Source organism: Hetaerina americana, unplaced genomic scaffold, assembly GCF_022747635.1.
Source record: "Hetaerina americana unplaced genomic scaffold, ioHetAmer1.1.p SCAF_62, whole genome shotgun sequence".
In the NCBI taxonomy this organism is placed as follows: domain Eukaryota; kingdom Metazoa; phylum Arthropoda; class Insecta; order Odonata; family Calopterygidae; genus Hetaerina; species Hetaerina americana.
The window spans coordinates 2,641,817-2,662,574 of record NW_027287228.1 but is presented as its reverse complement, the minus strand read 5'-3'; the positions used below and the strand labels follow the sequence as shown (position 1 = coordinate 2,662,574).

The following is a 20,758-nucleotide window of genomic DNA, read 5'->3' as shown; positions in this document are numbered from 1 at the left end:
TTTCCTCTGCATACAGGTTGAACAGCAACGGTGATAATGGGCAACCCTGCCTTACACCTCTTCCTAACACTGCCCATCCGGACTACCCGTTTCCCACCCGCACCTGAGCAGTCCGAGACATGTACAGGTTGCGGATTAGCCTCATTTCCCTCCAATCTATTCCTATTTTCTGCAATATTCTCATTAGTTTTTTTCCAATTCACTCTATCTAACGCTTTTTCAAAATCTACGGAACAGGCAAATACCCCCTGGCTGTATTCTATATTCCCCCAATAATAATCTCATTACTGCAATGGCATTACGCGTACCTCTCCCCTTCCTAAACCCAAACTAATCATCCCCTGAGTAATCATGTTCCCTACTCTCTATCCTTTTGTTTATGGTCCTGAGAACAACTTTAGCTTCGTGGGATATCACACTTATTGTCCTGTAGTCCTCACATGATGTAGCCTTTATATTTTTCGGAATAGGAACTAATACTGATCTCACAAAGTCTTCCGGCCGGATTCCTTCCTCAGAGATACTACGAATCAGCCCATATGGCATCTTCCTCCCAAATTTTCCTAAGCATTTTAATAGTTCAGCGGGAATATTATCCACCAGCACGCCCTTATTTAGTTTCATCTCCCTTTATGCCCTTTCTATCTCATCGTCGAGTGTGCCTGGACCTAAGCCAACTTTCTCTACGTCATTTTCATTTTCTACGTCTAAATTTGTTATTCTAAGTTCTTTACTAAACAGTTCTTCTATATTTTCCTTCCATCTGTCTTGGATCTTTCCTGTGTCAACTATTATCTCACCTGCCTTATCTCTAACTGCAATCGTTGATCTCCCTTTCTTACTTCCCGATAAAGATTTAACTGTGCTGTACAGCGCACCGATTTCACCCTTCCTTCCTTTGCTTTATTTGTTGCCCGCCTCAATTTATTGTTCAATTCTTTGTACTTCATTTTGCCTAAATCTGTATTTACATTTTTCCATTTTCTCCGCTCATCCATCTTTGTAATCATCTCACCCGTGATCCATGGTTTCCTAGTCCTTCTCGCGCTAACAGTTCCAATAGCGTCTTTTGCGGCTTCAGATAACCCTTTCTTGATACTTTCCCATTTTTCTTCAATAGTACTTAGCCTTTTACCATCCTTCATAATTTCCTCTACAGCCTGTTGGTACTCCTCCTTGTTCAAACCGTTTAATGCTTCTACATTCCATTTTCTAACCCGCCGCCCCTGCCTCACCTTTTTGAAACTCGCTACACTTCATAATAACTAAATTGTGGTCAGAGTCCGCATCCACTCTCGGGAAGCTGTAGGAATTTATCACACTGTTCCTAAACCTGTGTCTAACCAGAATATTATCTAGCTGATACCTCTCTGAGTCACCTGGCATTTTCCAAGTACACCTGCGTCTTTTGAGGTGTCTAAACCAAGTGTTGGTGATGACTAACCCCCGTCTCCTGCAGAACTCAACTGCATTCTCCCCACGGTCATTCCTCGTGCCTAAACCGTAGTTCCTCACCTCATCACCATCTCTTCCTTCGCCTACCGTCGCATTCCAATCCTCCATCCCTATCAAATGTTTCCCTACGGGAACACACGCGATTATGTCCTCTAATTGATCGTATATCCTATCGACCTCTTCCTCCGTATGGTTGCTCGGTGGCATGTATACCTGAATAATAACCAAGTTCGTTGGTTCTGCTTTTATCTCTACAAGTAATAATCTATCCGTTACTTGCTCTATGTTGACTATGCTTCTTCCTACCCCTTCCTTTAAAACTATGGCAACCCCTTGTTGGCTCTCGTCCTGTATAATATTCTATACTTATCACTCCAGTAATCCCCGCTATCCTTCCATTTCACCTCGCATAGACCTAAAATACTTATTTTTCCCCTTTGCATCTCTCGCTTAACATTCTCCAATTTCCCTGTCCTCATCATTGTCCTAACATTCCACGTTCCTATTGTAACTAATTTGGGCTTCTTCTCCTGCGTCTTCTGTCCTTGTTCTGCCGGTTTTCCGTAGCAAGGGTTTCGTGGGATGACGACCGCGGAAGCCTGCCTCCCCCGCTGCCGGGCACGACACACGGCCGATTGGGCCGAGCCCCGTAGTTGCCAGGACTCAAAATCTCTGTATTGTCCAACATATTTATCTTGGGAATAATAATTGAGGTGGTGTCCCGTTGCCTTCCTCAATAATGTTTTTAATGTGACACCATCACTCAATGGCCGCCCCACTGGGGCAGACGCCATTGCATATGTGAGTGTGTATAAGCCAAAGAAGCATTCATAAACTGAGCGAGGGAGTGGTTGAAGCAAGGGTATAGACGCAGAGCAAAAGCTCACTCAAGACACGAATGTTAGATTAAATTCAACACCGTAATTGAAAAGTGCAAAAAATGATGTCAAGAGGATGAGGAGCGTATATGAAGAGGATTTTGAGAAGTGGACTAGCAGGCGGTGGACGGACGGAATCAATAGTCTCGGAGGGCTACTAAACGACAAGCATCGCGTTGTAAGTTGTAATATCCGAGGTCGAAGTCGGGAAGTAGCTAGGAAGAGGGTGGAGGAATTATGGAGAGACGTCGAGGGTGGGTGGTGGCCGAAGGGAGACCGGCATGAGGGAGGGAGGGAGGAGATTGAAAGGCGATTCGTAGGGTGTTTAAAAACCGTCAAAAATAATTGCAGCAGTAGTCGTTAAAAACGTCTACCATATTAAGTTCAAGAGGTCCTCATTATCAAAAAAACTTTTGTTTTTCTGGTAAATTAAATTCAACGCTAAAAATCTTCCCTCGTTCGGGACCAACTAACCTCAAGACTCTCTCCCGCTATTTCTTCATGGCGATCTATTAAATTGCGGATTGCGAATCAGGCTGAAATGCAAACTTTCATCGGAAACGAGATAATTTCGATTTTTTTCGGAAAAAAACATAAACCGATCGGAAACTAAGCCCCAACACCACTTTAATAACCATGGCACTATTTTCTCGCTGCAATACCACATCCATCAGCACGCTAAGGAGAAATAGAAACTAAAAAAATGGAGATGATTCTGAGAAGGTTGATCCTCGTCTTGGGAGAGCTCTCAAGGTCTCTTTGAATTGTAATGTTACCCCTTGGGCCGGTCAAGAAAACTTAAAGCCATGGCAACTGAGATTAATACTTCGTCTGGTGGCATTAAACGGTTACATTAAATAGTACCCTACAATCCACCGCTGGGGTGTGTGGCAGGGGGTGAATACACACACCACACTAATTTTTGACCCGATTACTTTTCCTCCCTACCGCGGTTGGACGACTGTATTCCGATACCTTATCGTTCTTGGGAATACTGAAATCTTAAATCTATATGTTCTACATTTAATCTCTCTGATTTTATTGACATTATCCCTCCTATTGTGGTAGGATTGGGGTGATAATACATTTTCAACAATACCACAGCTAAAGAGGGGCCCTTCCAATTCACGTGCAAGAGGTGTTCAATCTATAAATTTAGCCCTCGCTCCGTGAGTGATACCCAACCCAGCTGCTCCGATAACTTTGGCTAAAAGGCTGAAGGTTAACTATCAAACAACACACGCACAGGCGATTTAGTGCAACAACAGCGACGGATAGCACGTGAAAAATATATATTTTCCTAGGCGACACATCACTCGTTCGATGTCCAGGACTCCACCACCCAATTTCCTCCAGAGCTCCAACCACATTAGCATGAGTAAGCAAGCAACACTCGCTCCGAACGAGGCTGCTCGCACACACGCGTCTAAATCCCGACTCCAAAAAGGTGAACTGATGGGAGCGACCAGTGAATGGGGAGGCGGGCGGGGTATGACGGGCGCGGCCGGGCCAACAACCTGCGCTCACGGGGAAAGGGAGAAAAGAGACCTAACGCACCCGGGAGGGAGACCCCTATGGGGATCGCTCCCAATCCTGCGTGGACACGCACCATCGGGATCCGTGCTCCGAAGTCATTCTGCGCTTTGGAGAGATTCGGACGAGTGGCAACTGTGGGTCCACGACCCGGACGTGAATTGCCCCATTCCTGCGGCGTCGGGGGGGGGGCGAGACGAGCGGGGGTCACCGCGGATTTGAACCCACAGACGAATACCGCATCGCGCATTGGAATTCTCTCGGGGGAGAAAGCGCGAAAATGTTAAATTGAAAAACTCTAGCCGAAGAGGTCCGACCCCGGTGGCGGCGGGGTAACGTCCTCGTCTGCCATTCCAAGGGTCGCGGGTTCGATTCCCGCCTGGGTGAGTTTTTCCTCCACCTAGGGCTTGGGTGTTTGTAAATGTGATCATTGTTATCGTTGTTAATAGTTCGATGTAAAGGCCAGAATGCGCTGTTTTCGGACTTATACTGAATAAATAAATAAATAAAATAAAATAAACAAGCAGATCCAACGATGGCACCATATGTGGGGGGGGTAGGGGGGTTCATCTACGCGCGACGAATCACAAGGATGAAAAATAATTTAACGTGATTTTGAACAACGCCGAGGACATTGAAACCTACAGAATGGCAAAAGGAGCGCCTAGTTCGGCCTCTCACTCTCACCGCTACAACATAACTAACTATATGACGACCACGCAACTCAATATTAAGGGAATTTAAAATTAAGAACGGCCAATAATCATTAATTATGAATAATACTACAACTCCCAACAACAATTTTCTATCTCCCGCAAGCGTATCTTTCTCTTTTTGTTGAAGGAGAACTATGTCCGAGACCTTCTTAGCCGTGTGCATTCAGCTCAATTGCTTTCGAATGTCAATGTTCAGAGCTTTCGATGTAAGCTGCCCTAATGGTGAGATAGCAGACAACATTGTCAAGTTCATAACAACTCCGATTTATGATCGAGTTTGCAGAAAAATAATAAAATATACATAGAGATGTGTTTTGACGCAAAATTTTGCTAAAATAAGTTCACCAGGGACTGATTACAACATGTAGGTGAAACGGCCGAATCGGTGAGTCACTACCAACGGACACTGGATGACTACGCGATGTTTGAATTGAAGAAGAGCCGAAGTAATGAGTGCAATAGGAAGAAGAATTGGGCGGAGTCCCACGCGAAACGGACACCGCAAATGGTTCACCATCCACCACCCTCACGACACCATCTGGTCTGGGCTACACAACCGAACCGTCACTCAGCAAAAAAACCCATCCGCCCAGGCCTACACCCATGCAATCCATTTTCCCCAGACACGTCTCCTTCTCCTTACTGAACAGACAAGGAATGAGTCCTTCCTTGGGTGAAGAAAGTCCTTGTCCTACTCACAAAAAGTATTTCGCCGCGGTTTAATCCAATCACACGATGCGGAATGTCTCCAAATATGTCAGCAAATCAAAATTTCGGACCACGATAAAAAGAAAACTGCATTCACGCGACGATCGTATGACACAGCACTACAAACGAAAGACGAGGTGGCTGTGGGGACATTCAAAAACTTCGTTTTGAGTAGGATTAATTCATGCAACTTTTATTAAGACGGCTGGAGAAGGAGAGGTTAATCTCGGCCAGAGCCCTTCGCCATGTCTCCTTATAAGATTGGCCCGAGACGACATCGTCATCACCCTTCGCCGTCGTCATACACCACAACTGGAAACACAATGGGTCTGTTAGGAATGTATCCTTATGGACAACGACCGCCGGCACCTTTAAACGCATCCGGACACCCGACTTCCGGCCACAGGGCTCCTTCCCCTCGACAACTCTCCGGTTAATCGAGGCAATTTAAAGTGAAAGAATATCCCTAGGGAACACAATCAATGCCGCTGGGGAAACACGCACATTTGATCGATCGCTTATCTGAAATGTCACCAAAAATTTTCATCCAGACAGTTAATATTACAACGATTGAAAATAGTTGGGATTACAAGGAGAAGAACTCGTAATCCGACTCCGCGCTGCGTCATGGGAACTTGCTCTGGCAGACCTTAGGCAACCGAGGCAGCTGCTGTGAATGCACAATTAATATATTCAAACCAACGAAACATATCCCAGCACTGACGATGGCTGATCGAAGCAACTTGAAGTAGAAACTCCACGGGCACCTTACGAGAAGATTAACGAATCCGACTCTCGCGTAATTTCGAACTATTGAATTTCAACAATTACTTTAAGACACCACTCTAAGGGTCGTTCCATTCCCTACGATTTAACGCAACTCGCGTGATTCTCAGGAGATCGCGTGCTGTTTAATAAGTAGCAATGCCCTCCAATACAATTCTCTCTTTTACACGAACGAAACGGATTACATGGCGGAGTAGAAAGGACACGCGATGGCGTAAACTGAGAAAATGAAGATGAATAGAGAAGACTTACACCAAAATGCAAAGAAAACCTTAAAGCAAAACGATGCGAAATAATGACATACCCAGGCCGACCTTGAGTGACGAAAGAAAAAAATCATAGTGGCATGGAGTCGCGTATCAGGCACGGGTCGTCACCGAGGGTCGCATTGAGGCTTCAACTGAGATAATTCTTCCGAGGAAACATTTCCGACAAAAAGCCGTCAGCGGAAGGCACAAAAATCAGTTGTGTCCAGAGAGCCACCAAGTAGCCCTGCCATTTGCCCACATCCGGTTAAATCATTAGTCAGCTGAGGGAGAAATAGAAGGGGAAGGAGCAGCACGATTGCAAAAGGCAAATTTAGGGTAAAGAGGGGTTAGCAAGGTCAGTCCTTCCTTTGCTCTGGGAGAAGTCCTGGGGTTCGAGCCCCACCCAGGTCACGACTCCTCCCTCTCTAAGGGGCGCGGGCAGCGCCGTCGTGGGCCGACGCTTCAATATCGCAATGAGAGTATCTATTGATCTGTCAACACTGCCGCAGCGGCGGGACGTATCCGCGTTGATGTAACTTCGCCAAAAGAGGGAAATTCGAAATTCACACTCAATCAGAAATGACAGAATCTTCTGCAATCACCAATGCCTAATACCTAGCAATTATGACCATAAAACACCATATATTCACCATTTCTCAACAGTAATGTGTTTCCTTAAGGTGTGCTTGCATGCACACTAAACGTCGGGATTCAACAGCAGCTAATATTTCTGGTTAGACAGCACAAGAAACGATTAGTACCTCGATTTGTCCGACGGTCAAGCCCGTGAACATCACTGGTGCACACCAAAATGTAACGAGGCACGTTGAGGGCGGAAGAAAAGCCGACGAAACCAACTCTAATGAATAAATATAGGCACATCATCCAACCACACATCACCGATGCTCCAAAATACCTTCATTTTTGTGAGAAGAAGTTGATGTTCCAACTGAAAAACATCTTACGAGGAACAACACACCAAACTTCCACTGGTAGCAGACGAATATCTTGCTTACGAGTGAATCGACTACCGTGTCCATCACTGTATTGGGATAAGAGAACAACGAACTAACAGATAATGTCTACAGTGCATTACTAAGTAAAACACTCAAAAAGTATAAACGAGTGATAACAGTTAAATGAATAATAAAACACGAATTCCTACCTTCTCAACCCTCCTCACCCGACACAGAAGCAGCCATTTTAAGCCTTCTGAAATAAAACTTGGTGAACGGCTGCGACTGCTAAAATCCCATCTAGCGGATGAGTGTGTAACTATATGGATTTCGAACAGATGAAGGCGCAACAAGGCGGCGGGAGTTTCAAAGCTCTCGTAGCACACTCAATGATTTTTCTGGCTTTCAACAACAGGTATTTATGTATGTACAGCGCCAATTGAATAATAATTAACATTTCATGCCTCTGCAGGTTTCCTTTTATTTTTTCAGAAACATTCTTTTTAATGGGCCACTTTTAGGAAAAGTATTATATTTAATTGACTGAAATATATCATTCTTTGGACGGGTTATAGTTGTAGCAGTGGCTTAATGGGAGTCGGTAAGGTAATTTTAGCCATCATGGCTGGATGGGAATGAAGGAAGGGCGGAGAGAGAAACACGGCGTCGGCATTGACATAATCTTATTGGCGAAAGGCGCCAAGGGGTTTAAAGTCCCATGCGACGGACAGCGTACTCTCTCAAAGTGCTCTCCTCCACGAAGCACCTCAAATAGGGACAACACTGAAAAAACTGCCGGGTACAGAATTGGAATCAGGACCCTCTGGATAGGAAGCCAGTACGATAGCCACCGCGCCACCCCGTTCCATTTTTTGTGATTTCCAATTAAGCATTCTAACATTCTAGACGTATATTTACCATTAACTGAGCTCACTCACTGAGCAACTCCTCTTCCCTTAGTTCACTGTCGATGGCTATATTTGGGCCGAAATACGCGTATCTGACGCACACTCTCGTCCTTTCCCGTCTTTTGCTAAATTTACTCAATTTGAGTAATATTCTCCGAGCAGCAGTGTGAGTATGTGTGAGTGAGTGATTGTTTTCCAGAGTGCTCGTGAGTATGTCAGCTCTATGTTTCTACCTGGCGCGGAATTTATTTCTTATAAACAGTCACGGAGAGTATGTGTACAGGGTTGCACCCAAAAGTGGTAGGACTGATTTTCTCTGGCGCGAACGGAGCGGTGGAGGGGGGTCTGCCTGGCCAGACCGACACCAACCTTATTCGCCTGCGGGCTGTTGTTGTGTGAGGACACCGTTTTTAATGAAGCAAGTTTTTTGTCCGCGTCGAAAAAAAAAATGAATCTGAATTTAGAGCAATGTTATTCCGTGAAGTTTTGTGCGAAACTCGGAAAGACGGCAACTGAGACCCTCGATATGATCAAGCAGGCTTATGGGGACATTGCCTTAAGCCGAACCACAGTATTTGAGTGGCACAAGTTGTTTAATATCTGTTCTGTACCTGTATCTGTTCAACATCCAAGGTATCCTTAACGGAGTCCCTTTAACCCTGAGAAGGATCCCATTTGGGTTTGATTGTGTGTGTGTGTCTCTAGTTGGTCACTGGCGAGGAAGTAGTAATATCCCCGCACACTACTGCAGGAGGGTGTTCTGGTCGAGGGAGGTTGTGGTTGGTCACCGTCGTGGAATTTCATCTCCCATTAGTCATCACAGCAAATTTCAGTTTTCACTGCGAGGCGAATGGCGCTTACTAATTACAACTATACACGAGTTTTCATTTTATTTCATTAATTTTGACGTTACGAGACGACGAGACGAGACCTTAGAAGTGAAGAACTTAGACCAATAAAGTTAGACATAGAAAAGGAACATGACGTAGAGGAAGACAGCTTAGGTAGAGGCATACTCGACGATGAGATAGTAAGGGCATTAAGGGAGATGAAACTAAATAAGGCCGTGGGGGTGGATAACATTCCCGCTGAACTATTAAAATGTTTAGGAAAATTTGGGAGGAAGATGCCATATGGGCTCATTCGTAGTATCTCTGAGGAAGGAATCCGGCCGGAACACTTTGTGAGATCAGTATTAGTTCCTATTCCGAAAAAGGTAAAGGCCACATCATGTGAGGACTACAGGACAATAAGTGTGATATCCCACGCAGCTTAAGTTGTTCTCAGGATCATAAACAAAAGGATAGACAGTAGGAGGCATGGGAAGAATTGGAGGTAGGAATGAAAGTGGGCGAGGAAATCGTAATATCCGTTAGGTTCGCTGATGACCAAGCTTTATTTTGTCAGTCAGCCAAGGGGTTGCAAGCATTGCTGAGTGAATTGGAAATTCAGTGCGGCAGGTATGGGATGAGAATCAATATTAATAAAAAAAAGGTTATGAGATTTTCTAGAAAGAAAAAGGCTAAGCAAAATATTAAAATAGGAGGGCAAAAACTAGAGCAGATCTTGTCTTTCCACGTCCTGATAGTTTTCTTACTTTCGCTTGCTGCCATGATTCACCCTCTTCCCATCAATGCCTAGTGCAGTGAGTCTGTGATGCACTCGACAGTGGTTGCAATCCCTCAATCGAATGACTGACTTAAACTTTCTAATCTCTAATTTAAACTGACTCACTCAGTTTTGCACCGACGCTATTTCTATCCGAAGTCATTCCCGTGCTTCTTCGAATATTTCCCGTGCAAGTATCAAAAAAATATGACCCATAAATGTCGACCCAGTATTCCAACCCGCCTGTAATTTCCCATCATGATTCTTTATAATTTTGGCCCAACTTATCCATCCTGATTCAGGCACATGCATGCATGTATATATGTATTTAGAATCAGACGTATGGTATTCCTCAGCCTACTCTTATTTCTGTAATATTTCCATGCGGTTGTCCACACTCTTTTGGAAAGAGCGCGATTAGAACACCGACATCCTGTGCCCTGCATTCATTTTTTACATTACTGCCAAGGCGTCGCACTTCCTCTTCAAACGATGACATTAAAAATCCTAACTTAAGCCTAGTTAGTTGTCTACCCGATTCGACATTTCGTTGCTAATTTTGAGTCAATTGTTGCCGTTTTCGAAATTAAGCACGTGACACAATGGCCCTCGCATCCTGCAGTTTTAATAATATTCGGGAAATACTCGACAAACATCTCCCTCGTAAACTGCACGAGGCAGAACTAGAATGTTTGGTATTCATTTCACTTTTCCCTAAATAATTGATTAATTCTGCTCAGATACTCCCTGACTGCTTTTATAAACTGCGGTTGTTATTCGGATACATTTTCTCTTTTCCCGTACCCAGTTTGGCGCATCCAAGATGACCCGAAATTTATCATGAGTTAGCGCTTCAAATCTGTCCTATTTACTCTCTCCATTTTCCACGAGTCTCTTTTGATAACCCTTTTGCATTTCCCAGTTTCGTCTCTCGTTTTTATCGTTTAAAACCATTCACCCCATACATGGATTACTACATCTCTTTCCTCCTAATGCCGTGCGTCCTCCCACTGACATTTCCTCGTTCCTTCGAAGTACTCTTTTCATCGAATTTCCTTCTCTTCCGTACGTTTCAAGTTTTCCTTCATTACCTCTCCCATCCCATGTCCGTTTTCACCTCCTTCGTCCTCCTCCCGTCTCTGCTCATTTATCTCTTTTCTTCCATATTCGTTAACATATTCTCCCGCGGCCGACGTATCGCGAATCCTGTTGGTGTCCATCGCTTTTCCTGGTTCCCGAGTCAACCGCACCATAATTTTCATATTGTATTCCCACCTTTGGTATCCTCCCCATTTCCTCATTTTTGGCAATCGCCACTTTTATTTCTAATCAATGGCCTTCACCTCACAACCCGTTACGTCAACGGTACAGCTTGATGCTAAACTTAGAGTAATTGCGTAAGAGAAGAATGAACTGAGAAAAATCGATGTTCCTACGCAAATTTAATAACTTTCTATGCATTAAAATTAATATGTCGTGGTAACATCCGCGGTCTTGCGCGTCCTTACTCAAAAGGAATTTTTGGACTAACTGGTAATATTACAAAGACGCACTTGACCACGAAATGAAAGTCAAGTTCGCAAATATTTGGCATATCGAAAGAAATATCGTTCTCTGAGTAAAAAAAAACATTTTTTGTTTTGAACAACAAGTACTAAATATAAAATAATTGAAATGAGACACATTGATCGGCGCATATAAACTGAAAATAGAGGGAAATCCGATATTGCGGTCCTTTGATTATTTGCCATCGAAATTGAAGATTTATCGATGCTAATTTTTGGACGAATGATTCTCAAGTAATTTAATACTTTTGACGTACTCTTTTAATGCAAAAAATTGGCCAAGGCCATCTTAAACGTGTCCTTTCTTCGTATGTCTTTGGGGGCCCACCCACCTGCCACCAAACAAAACTACGATTCGGAAAGTTTACATTTGCAATTCACCTACCCGTATTCGCAAAGTATGAGGGATGATTTTTAGGGTAACTAATCAATTTTTTGGCTCTTATAGACATTCCTATCTCATTCACAGTGCAATTCCAACTAAACAATCTTGTCGACTAATATATTGACCCCCGTTATATTACTCGTGCATGTATTCACAATTTCGTCATTAGAATATTAATATATATATATATATATATATATATATATATATATATATATATATATATATATATATATCCCTCCCCGGACTACAACCTTGACGTGGTGGAAGGGCTTGTGCGTTCCGATGACCCCTAGAGCTGTGCTGGCGGGAGTAATAATTATTGCTCCTGGTAGGGTCACCCATGCCAGATAGGTCGAAGGTTAGGAGCCAGACGAAAGGTAGTCCACGCAGCGTCTATTCCTCAGTGAGGCGGCTGCAATGGCGTCTGACCCCAGTGGGGCGGCCAGTAAGTGATGGTGTCACGTTAAAAACACTATTGAGGAAGGCAACGGGAAACCACCTCAATTATCATTCCCTAGAAAAATATGATGGACAATAGAGATAATTTGAGTCCTGGCAACTACGGGGCTCGGCCCAATCGGCCGTGTGTCGTGCCCGGCAGCGGGGGAGGCAAGGCTTCCGCGGTCGTCATCCCACGAAACCCTTGCAAGGGAAAACCAGCAGCAGCAGGACAGAAGACGCAGGAGAAGAAGACAAAATTAGTTAGAATAGGAACGTGGAATGTTTGGACAATGATGAGGACAGGGAAATTGGAGAATGTTAAGCGAGAGATGGAAAGGGGAAATATTGATATTTTAGGTCTATGCGAGGTGAGATGGAAAGATAGCGGGGATTACTGGAGTGATAAGTATAGAATAATATACAGCGGTGGGGACGAGAGCCAACGAGGGGTTGCCATAGTATTAAATGAAGAGGTAGGAAGAAGCGTAGTCAACATAGAGCAGGTTACGGATAGAATACTACTAGTGGAGATAAAAGCAGAACCGACGAACTTAGTTATTATTCAGGTATACATGCCACCGAGCAACCATAAGGAAGAAGAGGTCGATAAGATATACGATCAGTTAGAGGACATGATCGCGTGTGTACCAGCAGGGAAACATTTGATAGTGATGGGGGATTGGAATGCGACGGTAGGCGAAGGAAGAGATGGTGATGAGGTGGGCGACTACGGTTTAGGCACGAGGAATGACCGCGGGGAGAAAGCAGTTGAGTTCTGCAGGAGACAGGGGTTAGTCATCACCAACACTTGGTTTAGACACCACAAAAGACGAAGGTATACATGGAAAATGCCAGGTGACTCAGGAAGATATCAGCTAGATTATATCCTGGTTAGACACAGGTTTAGGAATAGTGTGATAAATTCCCACAGCTTTCCGGGAGCGGATGCGGACTCAGACCACAATTTAGTTGTTATGAAATGTAGCGTACGTTTCAAAAAGATAAGGCAGGGGCGGCGAGTTAGAAAATGGAATGTAGAAGCATTAAATGGGTTGAAAAGGAAGGAATACAAACAGGCGGTAGAGAAAATAATGGAGGATGGTAAAGGGCTTATTAATATCGAAGAAAAATGGGAAATGATCAAAAAAGGGTTGTCTAAAGCCGCAAAAGACACTATTGGAACCGTTAACGCTAAAAGGACTAGGAAACCATGGATCACGGATGAGATGATTACAAAGATGGATGAGCGGCGAAAATGGAAGAATATAAATACAGAATTAGGCAAAATGAAGAACAAAGATTTGAACAATAAATTGAGGCGGGCAACAAATAAGGCAAAATACGCATGGTGGAAGACGCAGTGCGAGGATATGGAAAGTCTCCAGAGGAAGGGTGAAATCGGTGCGCTGTACAGCAAAGTTAAATCGTTATCGGGAAGTAAGAAAGGAAGAGCTATGCTAATAGTTAGAGATAAGGCGGGTAAGGTAATAGTTGACGCAGGAAAGATCCAAGAGAGATGGAAGGAGTATATAGAAAAACTGTATAGTAAAGAACTCAGACCAACACAGTTAGACATTGAAAAAGAAAATGACGTAGAGGAAGACAGCTTAGGTCCAGGCATACTAGACAATGAGATAGAAAGGGCATTAAGGGGGATGAAACTGAAAAAGGCCGTGGGGGTGGATAACATCACTGCGGAACTACTGAAATTTTCAGGAAAATGTGGGAGGAAGAGGCTATATGGGCTGATTCTTAGTATATATGAGGAGGGAATCTGGCCGGAAGACTTTGTGAGATCAGTTTTAGTTCCGATTCCGAAAAAGGTAAAGGCCACGTCATGTGAGGACTATAGGACAATTAGTTTGATATCCCACGCAGCTAAAGTTGTTCTCAGGATCATAAACAAACGGATAGAGAGTAGGGCAAATGATTACTTAGGGGATGATCAGTTTCGGTTTAGGAAGGGGAGAGGTACGCGTGATGCCATTGCAGTAATGAGATTATTAATCGAGAGGAATATAGAACACAACCAGGAGGTATTTGCCTGTTTCGTAGATTTCGAAAAAGCGTTTGATAGAGTGAATTGGGAAAAACTAATGAGTATATTGCAGAAAATAGGAATAGATTGGAGGGAAAGGAGGCTAATCCGCAACCTGTACATGTCTCAGACTGCTCAGGTGCGGGTGGGAAACGGGGAGTCAGGATGGGCAGTGTTAGGAAGGGGTGTAAGGCAGGGTTGCCCATTATCACCGTTGCTGTTCAACCTGTATGCAGAGGAAATGATCAAAGAGGCATGGGAAGAACTAGAGGTAGGAATGAAAGTGGGCGGGGAATTCGTAAAATCAGTTAGGTTTGCTGATGACCAAGCTTTAGTTTGTCAGTCAGCCAAGGGGCTGCAAGCATTGCTGAGTGAATTGGAAATTCAGTGCGACAGGTATGGGATGAGAATCAACATTAATAAAACAAAGGTTATGCGATTTTCTAGAAAGAAAAAGGGCAAGCTTAACATTAAAATAGGAGGGCAAAAACTAGAGCAGGTAGAACAGTTTACGTATCTCGGTAGTGTTTTGGACCAACACGGTCAAAGTAGTAGGGACGTAAGGAGAAGAATTGCGCTAGGCAAAGAGGCTTTCACGAGGAGGAGGGAGTTGATGACGGGGACTTTAAGTAAGGATGTTAAGAAAAGACTCGTAAAAACTTTGATATGGAGCGTAGCTATGTACGGCGCGGAAACGTGGTCATTGAAGCAGGAGGATAGACGTAGACTGGAAGCTTTTGAAATGTGGGTGTGGAGAAGAATGGTGAAGGTGAAATGGACAGAGAAGAAAACAAATGAGGAAGTACTTGGTATGGTGGGCGAAGAGAGGTGTTTGTTGGGAGCAATCCTATGGAGGCAGGAAAAGTGGATGAAGGGGGTGTTGACCGGCAGTGGGATGTTGAAGACTGTGATAGAGGGTAGAATGTTGGGCAAAAGAGGAAAGGGAAGGAACAGGATAGGGATGTTGGACGGGATGAAGGGCGGAAGAAAGTACTCAGAGATGAAGAGGGACCTGGTGTAGAGTAGAATTTAGGGTTGTGTTTTGTTAGTAGTCACAAAATATTTGTTTGGTAGTTGTGTCCATCGAAAAACCTACCTTAACCGGTAGATTACCTTAAAAAAAATATATATATATATATATATATATATATATATATATATATATATATATATATATATATATATATATATATATATATATATATATTTAGTTGGAGATTCAACGCGCGTACGCCTGCGTCGGATCGAAGACTTTGGTCGACTCGTTGGTTGAGACCTAAAATTGTCACTCCCTCTCATCTCTCGACTCGAAAGCGGGCGGACGCGAATACTGGAGTGCCCAGTCGACAACGTCCCTCGGCGCGAGAAACACTCACCCGAGGGGGCGCTTTAAAGCGCCAGGGACCGTTCATTGGCTCGGAATCGACCGTTGATGGATTTGTGCGATCAGGAGGGAAAAAGTGTGCGCTCCGCTCCGATACTCAGTCGGAGACGCCGGAATGCGGACCCGCTCCACACTACGCTCAATGCTGTTTAAGATGTGAGGCCCGCACCTTCGAGATATATATTAATGGCGGACTGTGGACAAATTTGTGACCCATTACAAACTTGATGAGGGTAAAAAAGAAACTTTACAATTCCACAATAAAGTAAATACAATAAATACGCAATAAATAAACACAATAAGTTTTATTTTGGAAGGGTAAAGTTTATTTTTTACCCTCATCGTGAAGGAATTCCACAGAGTAAAAACTGGAACTGTTTGTGACTCATTATAATCTCGGTGGAAAGAAACGCAGTTAAATCATTCGAACTAATTATTTCGATGAACGTTCGGCTTTTGGTGATTACGTCAATTAGGGCCCAAATCCAAATCAGCGTGGAGATTCTATCAGGTTGCGTGGGTGAATCATCGATCGAAAAAAATAATAATTCTGTGGGAGACAATTTTGTGTTTTTTTTTGTTTTATTTGTTGGGAACTATTTTTCAGTGTCTTCAGATGACGCTTCTAAACTCTGAAGCATCCGATGCCTAGAGAGGATCAGCATTTTATCTAAGATGTTTATTTTTTCCTACGGAAGCACACGTGTGATCCCCGCAGAAGAGATGTCTCAATCACCTGCCCACGCAGACCGTCAGTTGTGCAACGGATTCGGAATTGCACGAACGGAATTGGCGAAGACGATTAAATGCATTGACCACTTGGCATGGAAAATATATCATATCGGACCGGATCGGCGCATTCGAAAAATAGTCTTTTAAAGGTTTTTTTTCATTATTATTACGTGTAAATCAGTGGATACGGATTCCCTGCCCCGCCCCCGTCCATTCCCTGAATGTGTTCACGCCGTTGGGCTTAGTATTGGGTGAATTTTACCATTACCAATCAAACCGACATTTAGATGGAAAACTGCGCTTATGGCTTTATGACGTGCATTCAATTTAATATCAATAAATGTATTCCGTAGCAATCAAGAGAAGGTATTGTGGAGTTGGGACATGATCGGAGGCTGCGACGGGGGTTTTAAGGATCGAATGATATTCTCACTCAATCTCACCGGTGCCGTGGTGCCATTGACGTCTTTTTCCTTGTAGCAGGAGATATTCCGAAGAAGTGTGTTTAGGAAATTAAGGAAGGAGTCTAACTGTCGGTTGGTTCCGGTCCATAGGCATAGTATATCGTCCACGTAACGAAACCAACAGCCCACGTTTTTGTTATGCTGATTGTCAGCATTAAAAAGATGTTCTTCTACAGAAGGGAGTCCGTACAACCTGGGGGCGGAGGGGAGAAGTGCCTAGATTTCATCAACAACAATCCTATTACTCCGTTATCCAAAGACCCAACCGCGAGTTTCCAAAGTGAAGTGAAACGTGCAGTGTCCAAGTGTCAGTTTTTCAATACTGGGGAAAAATTTAGTTCAATCCAAATGAACCCCTCCGCCCCCAGGTTGTACGGACTCCCCAAATTATACAAACAAGCCATACCTATTCGGCCTGTATAACAGAGGTGAGAACCCGCGGGATGGCGCATATCTGGGTGGCCCAATCATTTAAACCGCCCGGACTGAATCAAGCCAACTGAATGCATCATATGACTGCCTATATATCCCCTCCCACCAGTGGGAGGAATAATATATATATATATATATATATATATATTCCTCCACTGACTACAACCTTGACGTGGTGGAAGGGCTTGTGCGTTTCAATGACCCCTAGAGCTGTGCTGGCGGGAATAATAAAATAATAATATAAGTAATAATAATTGCTCCTGGTAGGGTCACCCATGCCAGATAGGTCGAAAGAAAGGAGCCAGACCAAAGGTAGTCCACGCAGCGACTGTTCCTCAGTGAGGCGGCTACAATGACGTCTGACCCCAGTGGGGCGGCCAGTAAGTGATTTCACAAGGGACGAGAGCCAACGAGGGGTTCCCATAGTATTAAATGAAGAGGTAGGAAGAAGCGTAGTCAACATAGAGCAGGTAACGGATAGATAATTACTAGTAAAGATAAAAGCAGAACCGACGAACTTGGTTATTATTCAGGTATACATGCCACCGAGCAACCATAAGGAAGAAGAGGTCGATAGGATATACGATCAGTTAGAGGACATAATCGCGTGTGTCCCCGCAGGGAAACATTTGATAGTGATGGGGGATTGGAATGCGACGGTAGGCGAAGGAAGAGATGGTGATGAGGTGGGCGACTACGGTTTAGGTACGAGGAATGACCGCGGGGAGAAAGCAGTTGAGTTCGCAGGAGACAGGGGTTAGTCATCACCAACACTTGGTTTAGACACCAAAAAGACGCAGGTATACATGGAAAATGCCAGGTGACTCAGAAAGGTATAAGCTAGATTATATTCTGGTTAAACACAGGTTTAGGAACAGTGTGATAAATTCGCACAGCTTCCCGGGAGCGGATGCGGACTCAGACCACAATTTAGTTGTTATGAAATGTAGCGACAAGATCATGAATTTGTAAATATCGGAGGCGGCCTTGAATCGCGAAGGGCGTAGCTACGCACGTAATCAGGCTGCATTTTGGACTTAGGAAGTGGGCCCAGCCAGTAAAGGAGGGTTTATATCAACGCACCTTTTTGGCCAAAAGGAGCCAGAGGGGAGGAAAATAATGCCTGCAACCCAGAAGGGCAAAGAGGAAATTATTGCTTGAGTATGGAGGCTGTGGCCTCGTATGATTCTCCCCTTTGGTGAAGGGAGGTGCGTATATTGAAGTAGGCACCATTGACGTAGGCACCATGGAAACGGATGAAAAATTAAACATTGGAGAGAGAGTTGGACGAATGATGAGGTTTAATGTAATGGCATAGGATGAGGGGAAGTGGTTGTGTTCAGCTTCGAAGAGGATAAAGCATTTGTTAAAATTTGAATGAAGGTGATGCTTTGAGGTCATGAGAAATTAAAGTCGGTGATAAAGGATGAATGTTGGGTAGGAGTGATGGATAAGCGTTTCGGACGGTTAAGTGAAAAAGGTTCAGGTTGTCTATATGAAATGCTGGGAAAGATCCGGTGTTCAAGTCCCGGTCAAGGAAATATTTTTGCACTTGTGATCTGCTCAATTCCGCCTTCCCCACCTCTCTTTCTTTTATATGTATTCCTATCACTTTTTCCTTATATCTATTTCCTTGTAACTGAATATTTGTTCGCCATATGTCAGGTTTGAATGTGTATTTTGCCACATAAACAGGAAATCTTCCCTTAGAGGAGATGATTTGGCCACCGAAAATTTGAAATAAATACGAGTGATTTTCATTTGTATGTGTTTCTCTGTGTTTTTGTAGGATAGTACTATCTCCCGCTTCTCCATTTTAATTATATATATATATATATATATATATATATATATATATATATATATATATATATATATATATATATATATATATATATATATATATATATATATATATAACAAAGACAAGACACAACAAGAGACAAGGATGTCTATTAATTACGATATTCCTTCCTAGTTCTCCGCGCTCTCTGTTAATTCCACGATGAATTATTACTAAGCCAGTAATGTCATTTATTCCCACTGGTTAATTACAATGGCACCTTTCATTTCCAAATTTCATAGTTTTCTTTTGAAGATGACACCTGCAAAAACGGAGGAATTCTAGCATTATTCAATCTCATTCGAAATTGTCAAATTGTTCCCATACACCGATATATTGGCGATATCGAAATCACTTTCTGTCAATTTAAAACATGGAAACAGTTTCTTGGCAAAAAATGAATGCACACAAATGTCTCCGATTCAAAGAACGGAGAAGCGTTTTCACATTTTCTCCACTGGAGCGGCCCGAAGCGTGATGCAGTGGAGGGCATCGGTTTCCATTCCATTTCCACTTATTTACTAAGAGACCCTCCCGAAGTGCCAACTTTGCCCTGCCTATTATATTGGGCAGTGCACCACACCCCTCAATATCAGAATCAACAACCACCGAGCCTCATGCAAGAATTCTTCCCTAATTGATATGCTCCCTATCCCCAAACACGCCTCCGAACACAACACTCCCTTTGATAAATGCTATAATGTGTCCATCATAGCATCCCTCCCACCCTCTGATCCTCCACTGAAACTGAAAACATTAGAGCAATCCTTCATCTGGCTCTTGGATTCCTGGAATTTGCCAGGAATCAATATTAGGCATTAATTACCCTGCTCCAATTATATTTTCATCCCCCTTCCACCCCCATCACCTTCTACATTTTCCCCACCCTACTAACGCTGCCCCTCCAAAGCCGTCCCTTCGGAATTCTCTCCCCACCTTCCCCTTCCATCCATAGCTCATCTACTTCAAATCTTTTACTCCTCCAATTGAAAATTTTCAACGGGTATAAAATTTCGTATTTTTCGCATGAACCATCGCCCACCATAGGACCAACCACACGCCGCCACGCGCAAAGTATTCGGAACGCGTGTGGGAGACGTTGGAAAGAGTGCCTTCGTGGAAAGTAGATCATTATTCCATGAATGCGATACTCTTATCTAAGCACGAACGAAGGGATATTAGTATCGCCATGGATTCGTAGAATATCCACGGAACCGTGATGAATAAAACACATTCACTTTTCTGAGCGGACCAATGACAATTAAAAAAAAATGAATGGTCTAATTGAAATTTGAAGCTGTAATTTTTTCGGGCATGGCTTTGCTTCCTTATTACGGCACGCTTAAACTTTTTTTTATTCCTTTCCGGACGGACTTTCTCATCGATAGGCCACCCTCAATTCAGATATCCATGAGATTGGTTTTCAGCTCTGCCGGCACGCTTCCCGTTTCCGGTCACTCCTGCCGCCTTCTCTTCCAGTGCAATGCCCAACAAATGCTGGACCAGACGAGGGAGGAGGTCGTGAACAGCGCTAACCCACTCCTTATTGGCCTTTTGTCTTTAAGTTGCAGTTACTTCTCAACGACTCGGCCCACTCGTTGGAGGAGGTGGCGCTTGGAGCAATCGACTCCCGAGGACAATGGATGGCGGGCGAACGAACGGAATGAATAATTTG

General features: G+C 43.7%; 1 protein-coding gene across 10 annotated transcripts in view; it reads right to left on the bottom strand.

The window, feature by feature from the left end:
- Asator (tau-tubulin kinase asator) overlaps nucleotides 1-20,758 on the bottom strand; it is a 225,378-nt gene that overhangs the window by 92,770 nt on the left and 111,850 nt on the right. Inside the window, exons 1-2 of one of the 10 annotated variants that reach the window (XM_071594506.1) lie at nucleotides 7,490-7,551; nucleotides 7,241-7,366 (exon numbers count right to left, since the gene is read on the bottom strand). The exons of 6 other annotated variants lie outside the window; for them this stretch is intronic. The gene's annotated coding sequence lies outside the window, so the exon portion shown is untranslated. Of the gene's footprint in view, nucleotides 1-6,380; nucleotides 6,472-6,974; nucleotides 7,071-7,240; nucleotides 7,367-7,489; nucleotides 7,552-15,460; nucleotides 15,502-20,758 lie in introns of those variants that run through there. 3 more of the 10 variants (XM_071594508.1, XM_071594509.1, XM_071594507.1) reach the window with 3 other exon arrangements.